Source organism: Microcaecilia unicolor, chromosome 8 (genome assembly GCF_901765095.1).
Source record: "Microcaecilia unicolor chromosome 8, aMicUni1.1, whole genome shotgun sequence".
Classification (NCBI taxonomy): domain Eukaryota; kingdom Metazoa; phylum Chordata; class Amphibia; order Gymnophiona; family Siphonopidae; genus Microcaecilia; species Microcaecilia unicolor.
In genome coordinates this window covers 89,825,376-89,839,817 of record NC_044038.1, presented here as the reverse complement: position 1 = coordinate 89,839,817, position 14,442 = coordinate 89,825,376, and the positions used below count along the sequence as shown (strand labels likewise).

General features: G+C 45.5%; 1 protein-coding gene across 4 annotated transcripts in view; it reads right to left on the bottom strand.

The window, feature by feature from the left end:
* The window catches only part of HAUS5 (HAUS augmin like complex subunit 5), a 245,600-nt gene that overhangs the window by 167,734 nt on the left and 63,424 nt on the right, over positions 1 to 14,442 (bottom strand). The window lies entirely within an intron of this gene.

The window sequence follows — 14,442 nt, the reverse complement described above, 5'->3', positions numbered from 1 at the left end:
GGACCAGATTTGGGAAACACTGCACTAGACTACTGGTTTCATACTTGAGGAGCATCAGGCATCAGGTGGAGTCACTGCCTTAAGGGTCACTGCCTTCAAGTTTTAAAATGCACTGTGGCAGTGTCCGCACCAGGCTCCGTGGATGATGTCACCCACGAGAGAATATTATGCCTGCTTGTCCTTGGAGAAAATCAATTCACGTTTACCCATTCACTCGGCATGGTAGATTTCCGTCATATCCCCCTCAGCTGTCTTCTCCAAGCTAAAGAGCCCTAACCTCTTTTGCCTTTCCTCATATGAGAGTTCCATCCCCTTAATAATTCTGGTCACCCTTCTTTGAACTTTTTTCTAATTCTGCTATAAAAGTTTGAGATACTGCGATCAGTATTGCACACAAATACTCAAAGTGAGGACACACCATGGAGCAATACAGAAGCATTATAATCATTCCTAGAATTCTATGTGCATTTTTGGCTGCCACTGCATACTAAGCAGAAGATTTCAGTGTATTATCCATGACGACACCTAGATCTTTTTCTTGGCTGACTCCATGTTGACTGTCCCATTAAACCACGGCAGGAAACAAAGCAAACTGACAGGCCAACTGTTGGCACTAGGATTTAACTCGTCTCCTTCAGTCTTGTCATTAAAAGTCTATGCGCAAGAGAGAAGTTCTGAGAGGACATTTCTCTGGTAAGTGAACATTATTTGGTTTTATGCTTTGGGAAGTTAAAGACTGGGGTTTAAAGGAGGAATTGTAGATTAGTGATAGGCAGAATAAAAATATAAAAATGCAAACTTTTCAACTCTCTCCATACTCTCTCCCCCTTCTAGTTTTAAAACTTGAACTTTGTAACAGAGCATTAACAGATAGCCTCTAGCAGCCACAGCAGACCTAGTTTAGTCTTGAGGGGGGGGGGGGAGAGATGAGAGAAAAGCAAGCATTATTAACTAGTTTCCACAGTGTACAATCCTTTTCCCATAGTTTTAAACTAAAAATTTTTCTAGAGGTAGAAACTTAACAGCCAAAGAACTTTAAAAAGGATAGTATAAAGGCTCAAATCTTGTTCTAAAAAAGACAGTTATTTTCTGTTCCTTGGTTGCTGGAGCGGTAGCAGTGCTACTGACCTGAATTAGATGTTAATTAAGGTGTGAATAAGTAGAATATTTGCAAAGGTTATTAAGGGCAATCTGATTACTGAGTTAGCTTGAAAGGGTCTGTTTGAAGCAGTCCCCTTAGATTCAAAACTATATAAAGAGGAAAGGTCCCACTTAACTTTCTTTCTGAGAAGTTCTGAGAGAAGAGGACATTTCTCTGGTAAGTGAACATTATTTGGCTTTGTGCTTTGGGGACTTAAAAGATTGGGGTTTAAAGGAGGAATTGTAGGTTAGTAATAGGCAGAATAAAAATATATATAAAAAAAAGCAAACTTTATCAACTATCTTTTACCCTAGTTTTAAAACTTGTAGCACAGCATTAACAAATAGCCTCTAGCAAACACAGTACACCTAGTTTAGTCTTCAGTCTAGCAGTGAGAGGGGTGCTATCCAGTCTTTTGCATCGAGTGTCACATGTATGATTATCTCCCAGTTGGTGAGCGATTAGATTTGTGTGCCCGATGCAAACAGCTCATAGTTCTCGGAGAAAAAGGGTCCGTTCTCATGAGGCTAGAATAGCAGATGGTGGAGCTGAGAGAGACAGTTATGTAGAGGAGATCTACTGGGACTATGTAGAGAAGTCCCACCTCCAGTCTGCCTTGGAGGAGGGAGATCTCCTAGAAGGAGAGCATCACCCTGGTGAAGTAGGAAGTACTCCTGTAGCCAGGATCTGCCCACCAGGGGATGTACTATCCTCTCACACTGAGGATATGCCTCAAGAACTTCTGCCCAGGAAGGAAGGGTTAGGATAGCTGTTGTAGTTGGTGATTCGATCATTAGGCATATAGATAGCTGGGTGGCTTGTGGACATGAGGATCGCCTGGTGCAAAGGTGGCAGACCTCACGTGTCACCTAGACAGGATCTTAGATAGTGCTGGGGAGGAGCCGGCTGTCCTAGCACATGTGGGTACCAATGACATAGGAAAATGTGGGAGGGAGGTTCTGGAAGCCAAATTTAAGCTCTTAGGTAGAAAGTTGAAGGCCAGATCCTCCAGGGTAGCATTTTCAAAGATACCCCCCATTCCATGCGCAGGACCCAAAAGGCAGGCAGAGCTCTGAATCTCAATGCATGGTTGAGATAATGGTGCAGGGATGGGGGATGTATATTTGTTAGGAAGTGGGAGATATTCTGGGAAAGGGGGGAGACTCGGTCTGAGGACACGTCATTCTAAAATCTCAAAACGTATCGTCCCTTTCAGCACAAAATGTTTATGTTTAGTTATTTGATATACCGCCTTTACAGTGAAAGGTCAAAGCGGTGTACAAAAATTAAAACTGATTAGTAAGAAAAGGAACTAAAAAAATGGTAGAAGAAAAGAGGTCAGTCAAACAAGAGCTGAACACATACCTAAAAAATAAATAAAAGCAACTGCAATGTGTCAGTAGCAGGATCTCTCTGCCCAGGGAATCAATTTAAAGGGGCATTGACGGCAAGTCTGAAAAAAAAAATGGGCTTTGAGAAGGGATTTAGACTTTGGAAGAGATAAAAGGGACCTAGGTTCATGGGGAAGATCATTTCAGAGTTAGGTAAAAGGAAGGCAGCTGAATAGCAAGTAGATTCATAATAGGCAAGCTCTGGGGAGGGAATAACCAACCTGTGAGCATCAATGGACCAAAGGGAACAAGAAGGTGTGTAGGTGATAACAAGGACCAAAACATAGGAAGGAATACCAGAATGTACAGCCTTATGTGTGAAGACTAGGATCTTAAACCATAATCTGAAAGCAATAGGCAGTGCAGCTGGAGAGGAAGAAGTGGGGTGATGTGATCAAACTTCTTGGAACGAAAGAGAAGATGAACAGCTGAGTTTTGGAGTGTGTCTGAAGATGACAAATTTGGGTTTGTGAAATACCAGCATAGTCAATACATGAGAAAATGAAGGCGTGTACAAGGATGTGAAGCAGTATTCCCTCTAAAAGTGAGCACGTGATCGATCACTCATACAAACGGAGAGTGTCGCTCAATTCCTGTCAATGTTCACTTACTGTCTGTTTCCTCCCTGGTTTCCCCTCCACCGACGTCCCAACGCACACTCCCTGTAAACTACTGATAAACTATTATAATAGGCAGTGAAATGGGGTGGGCCACTGGGTCTATGGCTCCACCAATATTTTACCAAATACAGAATCAGTAACTAGAGGGTTTTGAGGTGGGGCTAGAAATTGATTTCTTTGGTCCCTCCAATCAAAATGATGTTCCACTGCCCCTATTACCTTACCAAGGCTCGCAGTTTGTTACCTATATGCCAATAAAAATGGAGAACTCTGGGGTTTTCTTTGGCCAAGTGCAGGGTTTGAGATATGAGCTATGCTTAGAGGATCCATTCTCGGCTTTTTGGCCAACATTAAGGACTGAGGAATGAGAGCTTAATTTACCGCTGAAAACTAGGGACACAATGACAATGGGGTAATACTATTTAAATAAAATTCTGCTAACCTTCCAGTACAAAAGCTGCTACCATCACCATTAAACTCATAGGCCACTGACAGTAACTAACTCATGTCTACACCACTATCTGGAGAAGCAGGCCAAACATTTGAATGCTTGATTTTGATTTCTTCCCCTCCTGTCCCTGGACCATCTTTTTCCATATTTCTTCCATGCAAATCGACAGGCAGCTAAGCGCTGCACGAGCCACATCCTACGGTCTGTTCAGAGAAGCTTCTGCATCCTCAGCTATTCGCACCTGCCTTGGCTTGCTAATGTGTGAGGCACTACTTACACCAGGCATCCCCTCCCCACACACTCACCGAAGCAGTTCTCTAGGCAGCAGTGCCCCACCAGACTCCTGACCACCGGCCATATCCCTATCCACTCATAGCCTTGCACCACCACAAACTCTTCCACATTTCCTGCTTCCCTTTCACCTCCATACACCAGTGCCCTACCCCCCCTTTAACAAGTCACCCAGAACACGTCCCTGAAACACCACAGTGGAGGGGGACTGACAGATATAGAAGATTTAGTAGAGACTAATAACGAATGATCAGACAAATATGAAGTGAACCATCAAAGAACAATATCCCGAATCCCAATAGACTGAAGACGGAGAAAAAGAGTGACTAACCAGATCAAATACTACTGAAAGATCTAATGACACCAAAAGTGCCATCTTTCCCCTATCCAGAATTGAGTGAAGCTCACTAACGAGACAAGTGGCAGTGGTTTCAGTACTGTGATTAGAAAAGGAATCTTGTTTGACGAGGGTGAAGAATAGGGTGACCCTCCAAAAAAAAAAAAAGCAAGAAATTTGTTAAAAGACAAGTTTTTCAGTGATTTTTGCAGCAACCGAAATATTAGAGGCTGGAGGATCCCCATTCTAGACTGGAGTTTCTACACATTTTGAAACACCTCAAAGTGCCCAAGAATGTAGAAGCACTCTCAGTGAACAAAATCTTTCCAGAATAACAAATCAAAGCCTGGAAAATCCTGGAAAGATCAGTAAACTGCTTGATCTTCCTTCTCGTCACACCAGTGTTCCCTCTAAGGAGCGACCTGCTGTGTGAAAATTGTTTGTTTAGTGAGTGCTGAAATTAGCCCAACAGCAAAAAAATAGCAGTGGGGTGGGGGAGGGGGGGCTCGAGCTGTCTGCAGAGCCTAAAACAAACCCGAAATAAGAAGGTATTAAATGAGTGAAAAGGGGTGGTCTTAATACGACATTTGGAGGCGTGGGCGAGGTGTGGTTAATGGGACAAAGCCAACATGGATTTAGTGAAGGGAAACCTTGCCTCACTAGTGTATTACATTTCTTTGAAGGGGTGAAGAAACATGTGGATAAAAGTGAGCTGGTCAATATTGTATATCTGGATTTTCAAAAGGTGTTTCACAAAAGTACCTCATGAAAGACTCGAGGAACCTGGAGGTAGTGTTCTATTGTGGATTAAAAACTGGTTAAAAGATAGAAAACAGAACATAGGGTTAAATGGTCAGTACTCTCAATGGAGAATGATAGATAGTGGGGTTCTCCAGGGGTCTGTGCTGGGACCGCTGCTTTTTAACATATTTATAAATGATCTAGAGATGGGAGTAACTAGTGAGGTAATTAAATTGGCTGACGACACAAAGTTATTCAAATCTGTTAAACTGCAAGAGGATTATGAAAAATTACAAGACCTCATGAGACTGGGCATCTATATAGGAGATGACGTTTAATGTGAGCAAATGCAAACTGATGCATACGGGAAAGAGGAACACAAATTATAGCTATGTCATGCAAGGTTTCACATTAGGAGTCACCGACCAGGAAAGGGATCTGCTCAGTGTGCGGCGGGAGCTAAGAAAGCAAATAGAATGTTAGGTATTATTAGGAAAGAAATGGAAAGCAAAAATGAGGACATTATAATGCCTTTGTATCACTCCATGGTGCAACTGCACCTTGAACATTGTGTTCAATTCTGGTCACCTCATCTCAAAAAAGATATAGTGGAATTAGAAGTACAGAGAAGAGCAACAAAAATGGTAAAGGGGATGGGACGACTTCCCTATGAGGAAAGGCTAAAGTGGCTAGGGCTCTTCAGCTTGGAGAAAAGACGGCTGAGAGGAGATACGATAGAGATCTATAAAATGATGAGTGGAGTGGAACGGGTAGACGTGAATCGCTTGTTTACTCTTTCCAAAAATACTATGACTAGTGGGCACACAATGAAGCTACAAAGTAGTAAATTTAAAATGAATCAGAGAAAATATTTCTTCATTCAACGTGTAATTAAACTCTGGAATTCGTTGCCAGAGAATGTAGTAAAAGCAGTTAGCTTAGTGGGGTTTAAAAAAGGTTTGGGTGGCATCCGAAAGGAAAAGTCCATAGACCATTATTAAAATGGATTTGGGGAAAATGGTGAAATTAGATCTTACCTGCTAATTTTCTTTCCTCTAGACCCTCCAGACCGGTCAAGACGCGTGGGTTATGTCCTCCTACCAGCAGAGGGAGACTGAGAAAACACTAAGCTTTTGAAGCCTGTATATATAACCTGTGCAGAACCTCCACTAGCCAGTATAACCCTGACAAAGCAGAGAAACAAAAAAACACTAACAACAACTAGCAACCCTGTACGTGGTCACAGTAAACTGCAAAAACAAGAAACATCTTCCGCTTGCTCTTACGGAAACATGTTCCTTTGCCTTTGATAAAACAGTTGGGCTTCTACAGGTGGACTATCAAAGAAGAGCCCTACCTGTCCCGGACTCCTATCACAAAACAGAAATAAACAGTCTGCAATTAGAGAAACAATCTACAGCAGCCAAGAATTATCCAACAAACACACCTCCTGGCCTCCAATACAGACAGGGCGGGCTCTTGACCGGTCTGGAGGGTCTAGAGGAAAGAAAATTAGCAGGTAAGATCTAATTTCACCTTCCTCAGCGACCCTCCAGACCGGTCAAGACGCGTGGGACGTACCAGAGCAGTAACTAACTTACGGGAGGGACCTACTAAGGCCAGAGGTCAAAACTGCTGCCCCAAAGCGCACCTCGTCCTTTGCATGCACAGGAATCCTATAATGCTTCACAAAGGAATGCAACGAAAACCAAACCGCAGCCCAACAAATATCTAACAGAGAAATCATACTATTCTCCGCCCACGAGGCTGCCATTCCCCTAGTGGAATGAGCAGACCAGCCCCTAGGCACCACAGGACTCTTCACCAAGTAAGCAGATGCAACCGCCTCCTTCAACCACCGTGCTATGGTCACCTTAGGAGCCGCTGCACCCTTCTTTGGGCCACCATGAAGAACGAACAAACGGTCAGAGGCTCTGAAGTCCTGAGTTCCAGAGAGATAACTCAAAACTCTCCTGACATCCAGCTTGGCAATACCACGCTGCTCCGAATCTCCAGCCATATCACCCAACACTGGCAGAGAGATGACCTGATTAACATGGAACTCGGAAACCACCTTGGGCAAAAAAGGAAAGCACCGTCCGCAACGAAACCTTTCCCTCAGAAAGGACAAAAATGGTTCCCTACAAGACAAAGCCTGAAGCTCTGAAACACTCCGTGCTGAAGTAATCGCCACCAACAAGACCGTCTTTAAAGATAAATCCTTACAAGATGCCGATACCAGCGGCACAAACGGAGGCCTGATCAAAGCATCCAAAACTAGCTTCAAATCCCACGGAGGCACCATCCGTCACTGAGGTGGACGCAGCAACTTAACACCCTTCAAAAAACGCACTACCTCAGGCACAGACGCGAAGGACTTTCACTGAAGCTTCCCACGAAAACATGACAAAGCTGCCACCTGAACCTTCAGTGTAGACAAGGCCAGACCCCTATCAACACCATCGTGCAAAAATTCCAAAACTTCCGCCACCGAAGAGCGAAACGGCCGAACTCGATGGTCTTCACACCAGTGCTCAAAGATTCTCCAAACCCGGACATACGCCAAGGAAGTGGATCGTCTACGGCAACTCAACATCGTAGCAAAGCCACTGGACGAAAGGCCCTTCTTCTTCAACTTGTGCCGCTCAAGAGCCAAGCCATAAGCGAAAACCGAGCCGGATCCGGCATGATTATCGGGCCTTGACACAGAACTGATCCCAACAAAGGCAGGGCCGCCGCCCCTGCCAACCGCACCAGGTCTCCGTACCATGGTCGATGCTGCCAATCCGGAGCTACCAGAATCACCCAACCGAAGTGATGTTCGATGCGCTATATTACTCGACCGACTAACAGCCACGGAGGAAACACATACAGTCACTCCCGAGGCCAAGGCAACAGAAGAGCGTCGATTCCCTCCGCTCAAGGGTCTCTTCAGCGACTGAAAAAAAAAAATCTCTGAACTTGCGCATAGCGAGCCGTTGCCCTAAGATCACCGAAAGTCCCCAGACCGACACAACTCACTGGAACACTGACCGAAGAAAAGACCACTCTCTGGGATCTAGAGTGTGCCTGCTGAGATAATCTGCATCTATGTGACCTACCCCGGCCACATGCGCTGCCAAGAGAGCCTGAAGATGAGTTCAACTGCGCCGCCAAGGCTCTTCGTCCCCCCTTGACGGTTGACATATGCTACTGCCATGGCATTGTCACAGAGCACTCGGACTGCCTTGTGGCGAACCACCGACGTCAAGGCCTGGAGCACCACCCGAATGGCCCGAGTTTCCAGCCGGTTGATGGACCACTCTGCTTCTGCCCGAGACCACCGGCCTTGAGCTACCTGACCGAGACAATGTGCCCCCCAACCTTGCAGACTGGCATCCGTGACCATTACCAGCCCCTGTGGGGACTCCAACGGCATTCCTGTTCCCATTTTGCGCGGGTTGAGCCACCAGCGGAGACTGAGACGAGGGGCCACCGACAGCGGACAACACATTTCCAAGTCCTGCGACAGAGGGGACCAACGACTGAACAGAGCTGACTGTACCTGACGCATGTGCGCCCTGGCCCACGGAACTACTTCTATGGTCGCCGCCATCAGGCCCAGGACCTGATGATAAGTACGGGCCGTCGGCGCCTTCTCTGCAAGGAACCGACAAATCAGACCCTGTAACTTGGAACCAAAAGGCTGCACGAAGGAAAGTGAAGATAAGCTTCCGTCAAATCCAGGGAAGTGAGAAACTCTCCTTTCCGGACCGCACCAGTGACCGACCGCAACGTCTCCATCCGGAAAGAGGGCACCTTGAGTGCCGCATTGACCCTTTTGAGATCTAAAATGGGACGAAAAGTGTCCTCTTTCTTGTGGACCACAAAATAGATCAAATAGCACCCTGAGCGTTGCTGATCTGAAGGAACAGGAACCACGGCTCCCAACGCGAGCAGCCACCGCAGAGTGTCCCTCACTGCTGCCCTCTTGCTCCAAGACCGACAGAGGGATTCCAGAAACACTTCGGGAGAACAGCTTTCGAATTCCAGCGCATATCCGCCTCGAAACACCTTGAGAACCCACTGATCTGACCTGATTTGGGCCCAGCTCTGGTAAAACAGACTCAGCCGAGCCCCAACATGCACCAGAGCCTGAGCCCGCACACCTTCATTGGGAATTGCGGCGTGAATACTAACCTCCTGCGGAAAAGCCACGCCCTCCGCGACGATTCTCACGAAAGAACTGTACGCACTGGAAAAACCGACCCCTAGAGGTCCTACTACTATTAAACATTTCTATAGCACTACTAGACTTATACAGCGCTGTCCAAATTAACATGAAAAGACAGTCCCTGCTCAACAGAGCTTACAATCTAAATTGGACAGACAAACAGACAGCTAGGGGTAGGTCCCACTCGATCTGCCCGGCCTATACCGCTGAGCCTCCCTAAACAGTCCTCGAGAGGAACTAGTTCTGGCCCCTGCCTTGAACCGAAAATCTGGAAGCCATAGAACCTTGGTATCACTAAGACCTCACACTAACTTGTCCAAATCTTCTCCAAAGAGCATAGCTCCCTTAAGTGGCAGAGACCCACAACCATAGCCATATTTTTTGTCTGAAGTAGGCAACAAATCATAAAAGCCTCAGACAAAAAGGATGAACCCATGTCCAAGTCGGCTAACTCCTGACCCCCAGAAGAACCAACATCTACCGAATCATCCAGGAGCTTCTCAGCCCAACGAAAACATGCCCGAGCTACCAGACCCCCACAAACCGAGGCCTGCAGGGCTAGAGCCGACAAAACAAAACTACGCTTGAGAAAAGATCCCAACTTCCTATCCTGAGGATCACGGAGGGCCGTTCCTCCATCAACCGGGATAGCCATAGCTATAATTACTGCCGTCACTACTGCATCTACCGTGGGAGCCTTAAAGGAATCCCTATCATCCTGAGGGAGGGGATAAAGCCTCGCCATTGCCTTTGCCACCTTACACGGCAAATCCCATTCCTGACAAATCATCTCCCGGAGATCCTTGTTCATAGGGAAGGATCACGCCTGACGCTGAATGCCCTTCACCAACGGATCCTGGACAGTTTCCCCCAAAGCCACCTCAGGACCAAACTGAAGGGTGGACGACACCTGATCTATGAGTTCTGACAGCTCATCTCTATGGAAAATCCGCACTATTGAAGGATCCTCTCCAGGAATCCACCAATCCTGCTCCTGAGAGCCGTCAATTCCATCTGACTCCCCCAGATCACTAAGCACAGCTTCTGCAGCTACAGGAGAAAAACATTGCCTGTCCTCTGACCACTCTAACCGTGGTCTCTCAGCCAAGACGGAAATAGCCCCCTCTTCCAATTAGGGGGGGGGGTCCCGATCTCCAGGCCTGATACCGTGTCCAGACAAAATCTGGAGGAAAGCCCACCATTCCTGGACCGTCATTAGGCCCTTTTGTGCCAAAAACGGAGGCCGCAGGCCCAAAAACAGCTGGCTCCACGGGCCGCGTCAGACTCAAGATGGCGGCTGTTCCCGCCGAAACTGTTCCCGCTGACAGCGGCCCTGCCTACGCTCCCGCTGACCCGGAGACTCCCGACACCATCGATCCCTCCGCGATCAAGTCGGGGGGTGCCGCAGCCACCTTTATAGGTGCACCGCAAAGCTACACTGAGCACCCGGCGCCTCTACCCCTCACCACGAGCACGCGCGACATCGGAGGAGCTGGGCCGCCATAAACCACGAGGGAAGGGAAAAGCTGTTCCGCAAACGCGCCAAACCAAAAACTCACTCACACTGCAAAAGCACTGAAGAAAGCGCTGCTCTCTCGTTCCAGCAAGGAATCGAAACCCCCGTTCGGTCCGCTGAAAATAAAGAAATAAATGCCCTTAAAGGCACAGTACTCCAACTCTGGCAGCTGGAAATTGTAAGGCACTCAAGGCTACAATACTGAGAAAGCAGCCGAGGCACAAAGCTGCCAAGCAAAACGAAATAGAATAACTGACCTTAAAGGCACAGTACTCTAATTCTGGCATCTGGAAATTGTAAGGCACTCAAGGCTACAATACTGAGAAAGCAGCCGAGGCACAAAGCTGCCAAGCAAACAGAAATAGAGAGCCGCACAGGGGGAGGGACCCAAACATAGGTGTAACACCCCAGGGGGAAAAACTGGGCCCCACCAGACCCAGGGCCCCAAAGCACTTTTTTTTTTTTTTTTTACACACACATACAGGGTACTGCACCAGAATAAAGTTTGGAAGGAAAAAATCCTACGACCCAATGACAAACTACCTCACCAGATTATTGGAGACTGCACAGGCTGTCAACTGCTACCTCTGCTGAGACTGAGAAAATACTGGCTAGTGGAGGTTCTGCACAGGTTATATATACAGGCTTCAAAAATTTAGTGTTTTCTCAGTCTCCCTCTGCTGGTAGGAGGACATAACCCACGCGTCTTGACCGGTCTGGAGGGTCGCTGAGGAACTACTGCTTATTTCTAAGATAGGTAGCATAAAATGTATTGTACTGGCTTGGGATCTTGCCAGGTACTTGTAACCTGGTTTGGTCACTGTTGGAAACAGGATGATGGGCTTGATGGACCTTCGGTCTGTCCTAGCATGGCAATACTTATGTACTTTATATGTCAGTGTACCCTGTTTGCAACCATTTTTTATGCAAAGTACAATCTGCAAAGGGAACAACAGAGCACAGCTGCCCTCCAATCAGTGGTAGCTGAATTTGCTCTCAAAAAAGGCCAAAAACTCTTGATCACATTCCAATCCCCTACAGTGAAGGATCCCAGGAAACTTGATAAGATTGGCTGCAATTTGTTTCAAAATAGTATGCCATCTGCCCAGATAGCAGCTTACCATTTACAATTAGTACTGAGTCAGGAGATGTGGGACATCATAAGAGATGCATGAAAAAAAGTAGGAGTTCAAAGCTCTGAAATAAAAAAAAATGCAAAACAGCACAGAACGAAAAGTCAGACAAGGAGAGATTCTGGACTGGTCTGGTGTTTCTCCTTCCTTTTAATTCATACTAGAAAAGTCCAGACCAATGGAATATTGCAAAGCAGTCTCCCAAATAGGGCAGGACTACCATAGCAGAACAAGAGATAGGGAAAGCCAAGGAAGACTCAACAAAAGGTCCTGAGAATATACTTGCTTAAGGCAAGTAGCCCATTTCTAGGTAAGCGCAGAGAAGAGGACTACCATTATAAAAATACTGGAGAAGTTGAAAAGATAAGAGAAGAAACAGTGTCGTGCCTTAGCTAAAAACATGATCAACTATTTGGACCACTAGAAGGGAAATGCAGAAGTCTCCCTTAGAAAAGAATAAAGTAGTGTGGCCAATAAGTAGCAAAAAGCTGATGACTCAGCAACAGAGAAGGCCTTAATCAGTCATGGATACTAAATTGCTTATCAAGATGAATGAGCATAAATGATTTCTGAAGCTGTCTTGCTCCAAAGCACAAGCAACTGCCCAGCAGTCCTGTAAACTGGAAAATTTGGAGTTAAAAGTTCGGACTTCAGAGAATTTGGGATCAGCCTCAGATAAGGGCAAGAATTTCTTACATTGTCAGTTGGAATACCTGGAAAACCAGGTTAGGAGATGTCTGAGATTGCTCAATTTCCCCAGGTCTTCCTTGATTGCACCGGTGGATATGGTTAAAAAATTCTTAATTTAGGTCCTAGGGATAGCTAATGATTCATTGCCCCCTATTAGGCAAGTTCAGTATATACTGAACTCGGGAAGACCTATGGGATAGCCCATTTGGGGCCAACAGGTGGACAATTTGAATCTTACATCGTTTTTGGAATCCTCTTTGGATGGAATTACTCAGAACTACTATTGTAGTGACACTCAATATTTTATAGACCTCCATCATATCTCCCCTGAGCCGTCTTTTCTCCAAGCTGAAGAGCCCTAGCTGCTTTAGCTTTTCCTGGCTGGATGAAACAAGCAAAAATGTTATTAAATGTTGCAAAGACAGAAATACTGTATATTTGCAGAACCTCTGACCCATCTCCACCGACAATGTTTGAATATCAAGGTGAGAAACTACTACTACTATTTATCATTTCTATAGTGCTACAAGGCATACCCAGCGCTGTACACCATACACAAAAAGAGACAGTCCCTGCTCAAAGAACTTACAACTGTGAAGTCCTTTGTCTATAAGCTGGGAGTCTTCCTAGACATCAATTTGACAATGCAAAAAAACCCAAAACACAGACCATATAATCTCAACATCTTTCTTTCAACTACGCATGTTAAGCAAGTTGAAAGGCATAGTAACACCATCTGACTTTCGAATGATTGTCCAGAGCTTGGTACTGACAAAAACTGATTACTGCAACTCACTATTTCTGGGCATACCAGTTTCCTGAATGCAAGCTCTACAGGTCATCCAAAACGCTGCTGCAAGATAAAATCCGAATACATCACTAACATTAAAAAAAAAAAAAACTGCACTGGCTCCCTGTACCATACAGAGTCTCTTGTGCTGACGCATCAACATATATTTGGGGCAGTCCCAACCTACTTCCGAAATGCCCTGCCATCATACCAACCAAAACAAACGCTAAGATCCGAGACATCCAATCAACTATGTTTACCTTCTACAAATCATATAACTATGTTAAGACAAAACTAAGAGCCTTCTCCTTCGCTGTCCCATCCTTGCGGAACGCTCTACCGATGTACCTGAGAGCATGTGAAGACACCCGACAATTCAAATGGTTACTAAAAACGCATCTGTTTGTAAAAGCCTTCTCAGCCACATGAAGACCTGTTTAAACCCATTCTTAATTTACACATTACAAGCCGCTGGATGATTTATCCAACTCCTTTCTTAATCTTGTTCTTATTACCAGATTCACCCACTCATCTGATCACATTTGCTCACCACATAACAGCAAATGCTACCCTATAAAATTGCGTATGACTATTGTCTAAAACCATGTATGTAACAAATAGTTAAAACTTTGCATGTGAATATTTAAGACTATGTATGTCTAAGTAGTCAAACTAAGTCAATATCGTCTAAGACCGTGTATGTGTCAAGTATTCAAACTATATATGTGAATATTGTCTAAGACCTTGTATCTATGTATTTCACAATTGTTACCCGCCTTAGATAAAGGCGGGATACAAACATAGTAAATAAATAAATAAAATGGGCCACAGCCCCAACCAGCAGCTAAGAAGGAGACCTGGGACAGAAGCAGAGAAATTACGAGCAGAATGAATTACAAACATTTCTGACCCCAATAACATTTTTTTCCTAGGACTAGGAACCCCAGGTCTACAAGACCATTCGAGATTATACAGGCTCGGACCTCCATCACCTGCTGACTCTGGGAGGGGTCTGCACAGCTAATTTATAGGCTCCATCAGAAGTTTGTAGTTCTCAGTCTCCACCCACCTGCTGATAGGTCTGGAAGGAAATGAGTTTTCAACCATACTGTAATTCTGAACGGATGA